The sequence below is a fragment of the Malaclemys terrapin genome, chromosome 4 (genome assembly GCF_027887155.1).
Source record: "Malaclemys terrapin pileata isolate rMalTer1 chromosome 4, rMalTer1.hap1, whole genome shotgun sequence".
NCBI classification, from domain to species: Eukaryota; Metazoa; Chordata; order Testudines; family Emydidae; genus Malaclemys; species Malaclemys terrapin.
The window spans coordinates 77,996,498-78,008,780 of NC_071508.1; the positions used below are offsets into that span (position 1 = coordinate 77,996,498).

General features: G+C 38.7%; 1 long non-coding RNA gene across 1 annotated transcript in view; it reads left to right on the forward strand.

Annotated features, from left to right (window-relative positions):
* Nucleotides 1–12,283, forward strand: part of LOC128837106 (uncharacterized) — a 77,295-nt gene that overhangs the window by 15,970 nt on the left and 49,042 nt on the right. Inside the window, exon 2 of the long non-coding RNA XR_008444891.1 lies at nt 679–766. This is a non-coding gene — a long non-coding RNA (uncharacterized LOC128837106). The remainder of the gene's footprint in view (nt 1–678; nt 767–12,283) is intronic.

A 12,283-nucleotide genomic window follows, 5' to 3' on the forward strand; every position in this document is an offset into this window, starting at 1 on the left:
CTTTCATGCATTAGCTCAGATGTTTTGTTCGGTAATGGAAGCCGTACTAGCTCTGAGTTAGGCTCTGCTCCGTATGGTGCTACTGTCTCCATTCTGGAATGTGTCTGGTCATCAGCTTTTTCAGTCTTTAGCTCACTCCCCAGTCATTCTGAATTGCTGTGTTTGGTGCCTCGCCACTTTGGTTTCCTTCCCTTTCCCTTGTTTGGTGTTGAGAACACTTCCCATAACTATTCGGGCCCTCCCTAGAAATTTGCCCTTCTTGAAATAAGATGCAGCATTATTGGAGCTGGGGATATGCTGAAATGGAACTCTATGGGCTGCCATTATTTGCATAGAAAACCCAAAGCAACCGCTATCTATGATCACAACTATTAACGGTTAAATATGAAGGGATGCCATAAACTGGGTAGGAATGATGAGATATTGTCACCACTGGTTACTATGCACGGCACGTTACAAACAAAGCCTTTATAGGATAGAAATGTTTACAGCTATCTAAAACTTGGGAACTCAAGTCAAGCTCATCCTGTGACCAAGACAGTGGTCAACAAGACCTTGAAACTGATGCCTCAGCTACTGGTGGAGAAGCAGCTTCTGTTGCCAGCTCACCAGATCATTCAAATGCTTCTAGACAGTTTATCCTTCCTTTTCTCACCATGGACCACATTCTTTCCACAGGTCCCTTTGATGAGGCTGCAGCTAACCCAGAGAAGGAGGGTCGTCTTCTCCTGAGTTGTTGTATCCTTCACGGTTTTTCTACTTGCAGGTGGGTGCTTCTAGCTTCTTGGATTCCCTTCTTTCTGCCAGAAGTTGTTTATGTGCAATTGTTCCTACGTGAGGCTCTCTGGAATGCCAGCACAACTATATACTCCTTTGGCTGTGGTTTGTCCTTCAAGGACATTAGCTCTCTCCCCACCATGAACTGCTAAATGTCCCTAAGCTCCTTCCTCCAGTAATTACAAATATCAAGGAAAGTGCAAGGCAGAAGGTGGGAAGGAGGAAGCATAGCTGTGTGTGTAGGTATATATACACATATATAAAATAGATAATCTATAATTGTTTAATTACTGATAAAGTGCAATACATATTCAAGTATATGTCTAATAAATTTAGTGTATCTGCATACACATGAACATGGTCATGTGCACATGCATTGGTCAAATAAGTCCCTCATTTTATCTTCCTTATAATTGAATTAGAATTGCAGAAACTGGAGGTCAAAAAGACCTTTTAGATTATTTCTCCATAATCTGGGTAGGGTAGGGTTGTTCTTTGCAGTCTACTCTTCATAGATTTTCCCAAGACCAGTCTTAAATGAACCAAGCTATGGAACTTCTGCCACCTTGCTAGGGATACTGTGCAGAGACTGCTAGGTCTGACTCTTTTGGAAATGTTGCATGTTGTCCAGCCTGAATGTTCTCTCTTTATAATGGATGGAGAACATCTTTCTAATTGTAAATAGCTCTTATCTTCACTGCTCAGTTCCCTCCACGAAATGCAGCACAAGCTGTCCAGCCTTGTGACCTAATGATGATTAATGGTCTGCACTGCCATGCAGTAGGCCCAGATTTTGTTTGCCTTCCCAGTTCCTAGCTTTCTGGGTTGGGAGTGCAGTGGGGAGACAGTGCCTAGCATTGCTGAACAATGACTTCTCTAGCTGACTTAATGTTGTTGGGCTTTCTAAGGGCACCCTCTTCAGTTATCCTCAGCCATAAGGGTGGTGATTTTGACTGGAGGAGGAAGCAGCTTGCAGGTGAGAATAATGGTGGGGAGTTGTAAAACCTGAAGAACTTCATGTCCCAGCAGCAGTACCAAAGATCTATTTTCTGACACCCTCCCATACCTGCCCCCCCCCACTCCCTAACAGAATATTGTTATTTTTGTTGATCCCGTGAAAATAATTCTACCTCTCGCTGTTGCAGAGCCAACAGAAATTAATAGGCTCAGAGCTGTGTTTATGCCCTTGTTGTTGTTGGCATGTTAGCAGGGAAGTGAACAACAAGAACCAGGTGGAGATTTTCAAAACTGTTTAGGGGATTAAGGTTACTAGAAGTTGTGAGTTTATGAAAATCTCAGCCCCAGTGTTTTTTTAAAACCTTTAATGAAGAGAGACCTGCTGCACTGGAGATCTGCTCATTGAGTGGTATCCATACTCTGGCACCATCCACCTCTAGGAACTATATCTTTGTGTCCAAATCTTGCAGTTGACTGAGCCATTTTGAGGTGGCTCTTAGAAGTGGCAGGAGGTTGGAGGTCGATCTTGCTCTACCTGGACTACCTACCTCCATTCATCCTATCCAGGGGCTGGAGCAGTCCTTTCCCCCACCAAGGGTTTTTAAGGACTAGAATTCTATTGGTTTGTTATTTTACTCTGATTGAATTGCTTGCACGCTGCCTCCCCAAAAGTGAGGAAAGGGTACTTTATAAATATTATTGTATTTAATTAATTAACGCCAGCTCCCTTAGTAATGTAGGAAGGGAGGGCATAGGTAGAGAGAATGATCAATAAGTGGAAAAAAGATATATGGGAGCCCAATCTAGTAGCCAGATTCACTAATAGATCCTGTTGCCAGAGTCATTGTGGCCAGATTCAATAACGGCAGTGCAGGAAAACATAAATTATATGCATGCCTGCACAAATCCAGGTGGGGAATTCAACACATGGGAAGGCAGATGGTGGAACCACTGCTACCTTCCCTCAGCTTTTTTGCAGCTCTATTTTACAACCATGTTCCATAGGAATCCCACAGCAGAGGTAGTTGAAAGGATGCTCTAGGTCAACACATTTCTCATCCTCCTGGTCAGCTGTCCTCAATTCTGTGCTGCTCTTATCCCCTAATGGCCTCCTGCAAATGGGAGATCATGATAGTTTGGCATCGCTGCTTGTTGGACCTGCTCCCTCGGTTGACCTCTTTATGCCCATGTAAGCTCTGGTTGAATTCAGTCTATTCAATTCAATGGGAATTCTGTGTCCCAAGTGGCTTCAGGTTGGGCCATTTACCTGCACAGTTTTAGGAAGGTTATTGCTAACCAGGGAGAAGTGGTTTCCTTTTACTGATTATTTTACTAACTGAGAGACTGTTTCTTTTAAATTATTATGATGATTATTAATATTTTACAAAGCTACAGGTAGAAGTAGTCAGTGAAATAAATTATATATATGTATTAAGCAGACACTGAAATGTCTCTGAGGGAAAATTAAAGATGAGACCATGCAGTGTAGGTTAATGATCATCTATTAGGATTTTGTTGACTCATCTTTTGTGTGTCCATTCATGGAGACATTTTGGATGAGTAAATAAAGCGTAGATAAATGTCAATAATATTTTTGCTCTTCCAAGGTTTCATGTTGGAGTGATATTTGTACAAATTATATTATGACCCAAATTCTACTTGCTTTACTCATGCAAGTTATCCCATTTAATTCAATGAGTGAGTAAGGCAAATAAGATTTGGCTCTACATAATGACAAATTGGTAGTTTGGAAGAAGTGCAGAAGAAAGCTATAGCCTTAATTTCCATTATGTATTTGTGGAGACTCTTCCATTCTCGTGGACTTAATTGACTCTTGAGATCAATAAGAGCTCTGTTGGGAGATCTGAGGCAATTGTAATATTTCCCCCCCAGACAATCAGTTGATTGAAAATAAACTCCTCTTGGGATTAAACAATATTTGGGGCTAATTTCTGCCCTGTGATACATATACTGGGCTCCCACTGAGTACAGAGGATGTCAGGATGTCATGCATATATAGCCATGAAAGTACTTTTATTATAAATACTACAAAGTTTTAGCAAATATGTATTCATCTGGGAGTCCATATCTGTTGGAAGTGATTCTGTCAATGGAAGTTAGTGTACAGAGATTGGTAAACACTAACAAAAATAAAAGTGAACTTTTGTTTGAATAAAAACTACCTATTTGCTTTGGTGATATTTGAGACCCCACTTATTCACTTTCCACAAATATGCATGAGGATGATATTTTGTTTGTGAAAAAGAAGTGTTGCATATACTCATGCAAATATGTATCTACCTGAGTGTCTAAACTGGAACTCTTCATGCAGCCACCCTGAAAGCTCCTTGGTGAGTGGGAGTTATCCAGTCAGACAGCAGAAGCAATGTCATGTGACTTGAGTGACAAATCACAATGTGAATATCAAATCGGCAATACTGAATTCTCAAAATACTCAAAGCAATTGTCTTGGCAAATTGTTTGTGAGCACTCTTGTATGCTGACATATGTTGGCATTAACCATTCATTAAATAATCTGTAAAAATATGTCTGTTCATTAATAATTCATAAAAAATAGCCGGCTAAATACATCCAATAAATTGTGTGTGGCAAATAACTTGCCAGCTACTATTATAAAACCTATGAATCCCACTACAAATGTTTAAGTTTCATAACTCATCAGACAATGTCTATCAAGAGATGCAGATCTCCCCAGTTCTTCACTCACAAAGGCCTGAAAACTAGAAATGCAGCCACGGTTTTAAAAAACAATTTGGCAGATCAATCCCAGACAAGAAATTTGCAGCAGGCCCTTTTCTCAGTGGTTGGAACAAAAAACCCAGTTCCAAACATTTCCTCACTTGCGTGCGTTCAAAATTTGGATCGTGATCTGAATTTTGAAGCATGAACGCATCACTAAAATTAATTTGTTTCTGCATTTTCAGTGAAGGCCCATCTGAATGTGCATGGGCCAATACAGTATGCAAGAGGAATAATATATAATCAATTATATCTTTCACAGGTGTGATTAGTTTAAAGATATCTGATGACTCCAAAAAGTGTGGAAGTGGAGCCAGAGTGGTTTGTCAACAGGCCTCATGCTTCCAATTATCTAATCTATAGTATTTATAGCATGCCACTGTCTGCATAATAGGCTCAGCATGGACCAAGAGCAGTACAAGTTTTACCTAAGTGTTACCTTCTTTAGAAGTCAGAGGCATGTTTAATATCTGTGACCCATGCAACCCTTTCCTTCTCTGCTGAGAGTGCGAACAGCAGGGCTAATCTATGGGTGTGTTGTCCACTGGCGAATGGACTGAGACTGCCAGACTCATTTCACACAGAAGGTGTAAACATCCTTCACAGTCTCTGGGCACTGCCAGCTTTGGCTGGATTCAAAGCAGTGACCTAGCTATCCTACATACAGAAACTTTCACTTCAAGGTCAACTGGTTCAAATTCACTTCAGGTCATTGGTGACCAAATAGTACTCTCCAGAAGGCCTTCATCCAGCCCTTCATCCTCTCCTCTTTTGTTTTATAATATAATGTTCAAATGATCCCATTTAAACTTTAACTATTTTTTGTTTAAAATCCAATATCTAAAACAGCCATAATATTATTAAAACCATATGTTATTAGTATTAATATGTCTGCAGGACCTCAGTAATGATATGACTGTAAGACATTAATAGCACCAATATTCCTCTGCTATATTGATTCTATACTATGTGGTATATAGCAACATTAATACAATTTTCTATGTTAGTTGCCCATCTATTGGAATTTTTAGAAACCAATTGATTATAAAAATAAAATAAAACTACTTCTTTTTTATATTTGTATATACTTGAAGGATTTTGAAACCTTTTGCATTCAAGGCAAGTTAGATGGAAATATAGCAAAAGCCATTTTCCCATAGAGGTAATTTCACAAACTACTTCTTCATTTTTCTGTCAGTTGCATCCATCCATAGCTAAAAAGGGGACAATGAAGGGAGTTATTTCCAAACTTAGATTTCTCTTTTAAAAGAAATTTTACAAAACTGAAGATGAATAGAAATATTTTAATAAAATTTTTCCAAAAACATTAACGGGAACAGGTTTTTTTATGTCAGCTTTCCCTTAAGTTGTTTGACCCAAACACAAATAGCCCCGGGCTAGTATCAAAGAATCAGAAAGTGAATTTGGCTAAAAATAATAAATGAATCCGTCCATTCTAGCTTTGCTGTTTGCACTGAGTGAGGTGCAGAGAGTGAACGATGGGCAGGACTGGTGACAAGTGCATGAGACTATTTCATTCAGAAAAAGTTTACAGAATCTAAAATGTGATCAGTAGCAGAGAAAAGGAATTTGTGTTTTAATCCAGCCATGTCCCTTTAAGAACAAATTGTTTCAATGCCTTTTTTATACGTGCAATGATGAGACGGTTTGGAGGACACAGTGGGAATGTTGATGTTGCTGTTCCGAAACATCCATCCTTTTGTCCCTGTCGTGCTCTGTCTCTGTGCTACATGGTATAGCGCACCTGGCAACATTATCAAGAGTTCTTCTAATTTTTAGAGGACTAAGGGCCAATGCTCTTCTCATTTCAATCAATGGGTATCGTGCCATTGATCTCTGTGAGATCAGTATCTGGCCCTATTTTTCCAGGGTTCATTCCTAAAAGAAACAATAACTTCTCAAGTATCATGATCTGTTTTTGGGAGTGTTTATGGTAATCATACCAGATTGTTGGGTTTTGTGTATTTTTTTATTGTTATTGTTAATTTTAATTAAAAAAGGAAATCAAATTACTCTCAAGATGATGTTAATACAAATCTGCTAAATGATGAGATAAAGTTATTAAGATTGAACTTAAGTGCACATACATATTATCAACTACAATTGGGTGACCATGGAAAGATTCCAGTTTGAACAGAAACTTGACTCCTTCAGTCGTTGATCTTAAATCTGCTGCTAGAATGCCTTGATCAGGACTGAAAAACGCATTGCTTTCTCGCTGATTCAGCAGGTCTTGCAGAATCCTTACCCCTGTTAGTATAGTAAATGTCTTGAACAGATTTCTCCTTGATTTCCCCAGCAGATCTTCTCAAAGACTCCCCAAGCCTGGCACTGAAGGGAATTACATTTACAGACCACTCCACTGTATATTTTTCATCAGCTCATCTGAGCAGACCAGACTACCTGCAAATTACATATGAGATTTCAATAGGCAAAGTATATTCTTATACGTGTGTTTGCATGCGCGCGCACCCACACCAGCATTTTGGGGACACCTGATTCAAAGCAGGCAGGAGTTCAGCTCTCAGAATGACACATTTTAACTGTTTGCATGCTAAAAACATATAAGACATCTATTATTTATATTATCTATATACATCTTTGGGTTTTGGCCAACACTGTGTAGTCATTGTGAATGATCTCAAAGTGCTTTACAAACTACATATGCACAGGAATTCCTTCCATTCTGAACTGTCTATCTTTATGGGGTGGGTGGCAGCCAAGGAGATAAACAGTGTATAGCACACTGCACAACACATGTGAATTGCTCAATGTGTAGAGGGATATTTGTGGCCAAAGGAACATGTGGGAGTTCATCCCCCTACCCAGTGCATCATACTGGAAAATGTTAATATTTTAAAGGTTTGTTTAAACAAAAATCAGTTGTTTGCTTCAGACAGGTATGATCTGATTTAATCAAAAAGAGCTATTACTTTTTCTTTTCTTTTCTTTTCTTTTCTTTTCTTTTCTTTTAATATAACTTTCCAAAGTGTTGCTTTATCATTAAGATCTCTAAAACATGCCTGTTTCACAAATTATTTCTTCTAAACATCAAATATTAATGACTGATGCCATGGTGCACTAAAAGAGAATGCATTTGAATATCTGAGAGGACAGTATATATATAGTATATAGAGATTCATAATGTTGACTAGTGGACCAAAGTGACAGACATGAACCAGAATGAGAAGCGTGAACTGTACAATCAAATGTGCTACTTCCAAGCAAGACAGTTTGCCTGAATTTGTTTCTGGTGTTCTCCAGTGAGGATTATACCTGGTTGCATCCTCTGTCTGCTTTTTACTTCATAAATCATGTTAGAATTGGGACTAGGACCTACATCCCCTAATCTCTGTTTTGTAGTGCCTCGTCTTTTGTATTTTAGACTCGTTGGGGGCAGAGACAATCAATTATTGTATGACTGTACAACACCTAGCACAATGGGACCTGAACTGGTTGGCCTCTAGCCATTACCATAATTTAAATGTTCATTAGTAATAATAGTAATAACTCCAGGTGATTTTCACCAAAGATTCTTTTAGCATTGAACTATTTCCAAAAGAAGACTTCAAAAAGATGCTTTAATGCTCCAGAGAGAGGTATGTTGACTAAAGTATAGACCCTCAAAGCAATATGAAAAAGGGGGATTGCTAACCTTCATTTTACATCATGTTCTCGCCTTTCTACATGATCCTTCTTCCAACTGCTCCTTTTGCATCCTTCACCACTCTCATCTTCCCATCTCCTTCTAGGCTGCCTCTTAGTCTCGCAACAGTCTCTCTCTCTCTCTTTTGTGTGCCATTTAAGCCACTGTCTCTTTCTTCAGATCCCTCTTCAGAACAAGTTTCTTCTGCAAGACATTTCAGAGTTAACCAACCAAAGGAATTTAATTGATAAAAAGATAGGTTAAAAACACTGATAAGAAATATGTGAAACAAAACAATAACTATTATCTGCTCTCTGTAGAAAAAAACACATTCACCCCCAAAACAACGTCCCCATTCCACTGTTCACTCTGTCCCACACGCACAATGATCTGTTGTGTTGTCGGTCTAATTTAGACCACTAGATTCTCTGGGCATGGACGGTTTTCTGACATGCACACCTATGGCACTATATAAATAATAACAGCACAGATACCAACAACATTTTTTTAGCCTAGGCTTGCATGTGCTCACCAAGGGATTCAATGTATTCGCCCCTCCATGCTTTGAACTTCAAGTCAAACCATTCATGAAGGGGCCACAGATGGGAATCAGAGCTGCTGCCTTTGAATAAAGATTGGGGAAGCAGAATTGGGGGGGAGGGGTTGAGGTCTTTATAAATTTAATCTAAGCAGTTATGACTTAAAATCTGATATTTTTGCTTCTTACATCCCACTCTTTGCTGAAGGGCACGACAGCTCACAAAGAGAGTGAGGCATATTTTGTTGGGGAAAAAATATCTGAGATTTCTCTGTCAAAAAGGAATCTGTCTCTGGAATGTATGTAAGTGCCAGTATGTACACACAAGAGTGTACCTGTGTATATTATAATTGTTGTTATTTATGGGGAGCAGTTGTACATGGACAGTCTTGTTACAAAAACAAAACAAAGCAGAGTTCCACAAGGAGCTTGCAGTCTAATTCAGGCAGATAAATAGGAAAGAGGGGAATGTGTGTATACAAGAAAATGCCTGCATCTTTGTTAATGCTATATGAGTGTAACTATATAACTGTGCTGCATGAGTGTATGTGTGTGAACCTGTGCATGTACAAATAGGTGTGCAAGCATCTATATGTGTGTATATATGCAGTAGAGGTAATTGTACATATTTTTAGGTATTCAAGTGTGTTTGTGCCTATACACAATGCATATTTAGAGATCTCTCTGTGTTATGTGCAATCAGGGATATGTACTTTGTGCATTCAGGGGCACAACTGTATGTCTTTGCCCATCTGCACCATACATATTCAAGGGTGTGTTTGTCTTTTTGTACCAGTCTGTTCTGCAGATATCCTGGAATGTGTAGGTCTGTGTCTGTCAGTCTATTATATGTGCACAATGGTGTGTCCATCAGTCTTTGCCAGTGTGCACTCTGTGTGTGCAGGGGTGTGTCTGTCTGTCTGTCTGTGCTTGTCTGTACTGTGTACATACACAGGTGTGTGTGCATCTCTGTCTGTGCTAGTGTGTATATATTTGCCATGCTCTTAGTGTACACAGTGAACAGTTTTTTCAATGCTTAATCCTATATTAATATTAGGTTTTTGTGGTCCATATTTTAATCACTAATATTAAAAATATGTTAATTCAGCTGAAAGATAGTAATAATTGTATTCCTGCCCAAAGCCAAGCTCACTCAGTGCTCCATCCTGCTTTTAATAAAAATTCCCATCACAATAACAGTAACCAACTGGAATTGGTGATAAATCAGGGTGAGGTAATTTGCTTTTACAGATAACTCTACAATTTGGACATTTCTGGTTATGATACTCAGCAGTTTTGTCTCATGTTTAGAAATGTAACTCCTTAGTTTGTATGTAACTCCTATGTTTAGCAAGTTAACCCTTTGGTTCACCAAGAGATTCCTACAAATGCAGGCTAGTGACTGACAACAGAGAATGTTTGCACCTGCCCAGTGGGCAAAAATCAAGGGATCTGAATCTATCTGTTGTTCTATCTAGTTATTACTTAAGAGAAATAGTCTCCCTAAGAGCTATATGGGATGATTTTTATCACCGTTTTGCAAGAGAACCAGGGGTTATTTTTCCCCCTATCCATAATAGAAGAACTTTGATTTCAGTTTCCAGGTCTGATTCTTCACTGCCATGTGTAACCATTTACTCTTGTGCAAAGTGAGAACAAACTGGGTGCAAAACACTGCTCTTCTGATCTGGCAGCATTTTACGCCTACTTTGCACTCAGTAGGCCTAAGGAGTTATTCACCAGGATAAAGCTGGAGTTATATAGTGCTGAAATAGGCCCATTTTGCCCAGGAGTAATTGACTAAACAAGGAGCAAGACAGTGGAAAATTAGGCCTGAAGGGTTTATTCCGATTTCGATTAAAGCAAATGGAAGTTGGATCAAACTCTAAATCTCTAGTTACATCTTTTCACACTGTTTTTATTCATATATTTTGTTCCTTATATGGGAGCAGTGATTACTGAGAACCTGATTTCTTTGGTGTATCAATTGTTTCTTGTCAATGGTTTGACTTCGTTCTTTGGTATAGCTCAGAGATGTCCACTTCTCATGCTGGATATAGCAAGTAATATGTTTTTTTTTCCCCCTAAGAAAAATAAGAAGAGCAAAGTTACATGGTAAGTAGGTAGCACCTGCAGAAAATATTCAAAGCACCCCAATTTATTCCACATCATGTCGTATGTGCTGTTTGTGTCTGTAAATCAAAACTTTATTTCTTCCCTCCTCCCCTCTGAGACTAATGGCGCTGCAGGCTCAACATGGCATTTGAAATCTGGCTATGTTTTTTTCTGTTGCATCCCATCATCAGATATCAAAGATCTGGAACCAGAACAGAGTTGCTACCTGCTGGATCATGCACAAGGAAGAGTGGAATGGAACTCTCCCTTCTGCTGATATATTGAATATAAAGTCCTGACAAAATGAAAACCCAAGAGTCAGACAGTGGCTGTGATATGTGATGGGAACTCTCATTGGCGTCAGCAGGAGTTGTGTGTCAAGGGCAGAATATGACTAGGTAAATTAAGTCAATGTGACTCAGAAGACATCTAAGGAGCAGATATATACACTAGCAAGAGGCATTTCTATAGTCACTTTTCAGTTGATTGCCCCACTTAGTCTTCCAGTTAATAACTTTCCTAGCAAAGAGGTAACCAGTATAGCTTTGTTTTGGAGATTTTATTGACTTGCCCTAATTTGTAGACCAGAAGCTTATCATTCTTATCAACCTATCAATCAATGAGCCTACTACTTTGGGAGCTAGTTACCAATAGGATAGTAACAGCTGGTGTATTATAGTACATTTGATAGTTGTTTTTTTAAGTGGAAGAATTTCTACTGATTCAAAGGGGTTTTACTCCCAATTAATATTTTTTCATCTACAACCTAATAGAAAATTTGAACCAAACAGTACAAGACCTGCCTGTCAATGAAGCCATAATAGGAGATGGTCGTAAATCCTGCTCTCGGTTACACTGATGTAAATCCTAAGTAACCTCATTCACTTAAGTGAGTTCACTGATGTGCCTGGGTGAACAATTCGCCCATATGGTCTTTCTCACCACCCTCAAATTACAATGAAGACAAGCTATTCCCAGCCTCAATCTCTTGACTGATATAAGAACTTGAAAAATCACTTACAAGCCTGTAGAACTTTCTTTTGAGCTAAAGTAGCATTACTGAGTTTACCTCTATCAGCAGAGGAAGAAATTTGTGTTCCTTTTTGAACTTAGATCTATCATCTGAAGTTAGTTTGCAAAGTCTCCAATATGTACTACAAAATCCATGGGACCAGATTGTGTCATCAGTTTAAGTAGTCTCCATTGATATCAAGAGATTCCTGCTTAAGAATCCAATGTATGAAATGCCTGAGTTAAACAACAACAAAATGTTTAAAGGGACACTGACCAACATAGGCCTCACATTTAGTTTTTATATTTTGAATGAATATTAATAGAAATGTTTTCATGATTTTTAATAGTTTCAATATTTCCACACTGTGCTGGAAACTCAAGCACTACAACCTTGTGCTCCCTAATAGCTGAAAACTGGCAAGTGAAACTAACTAGAAACTGACAAGTCTAGTTTC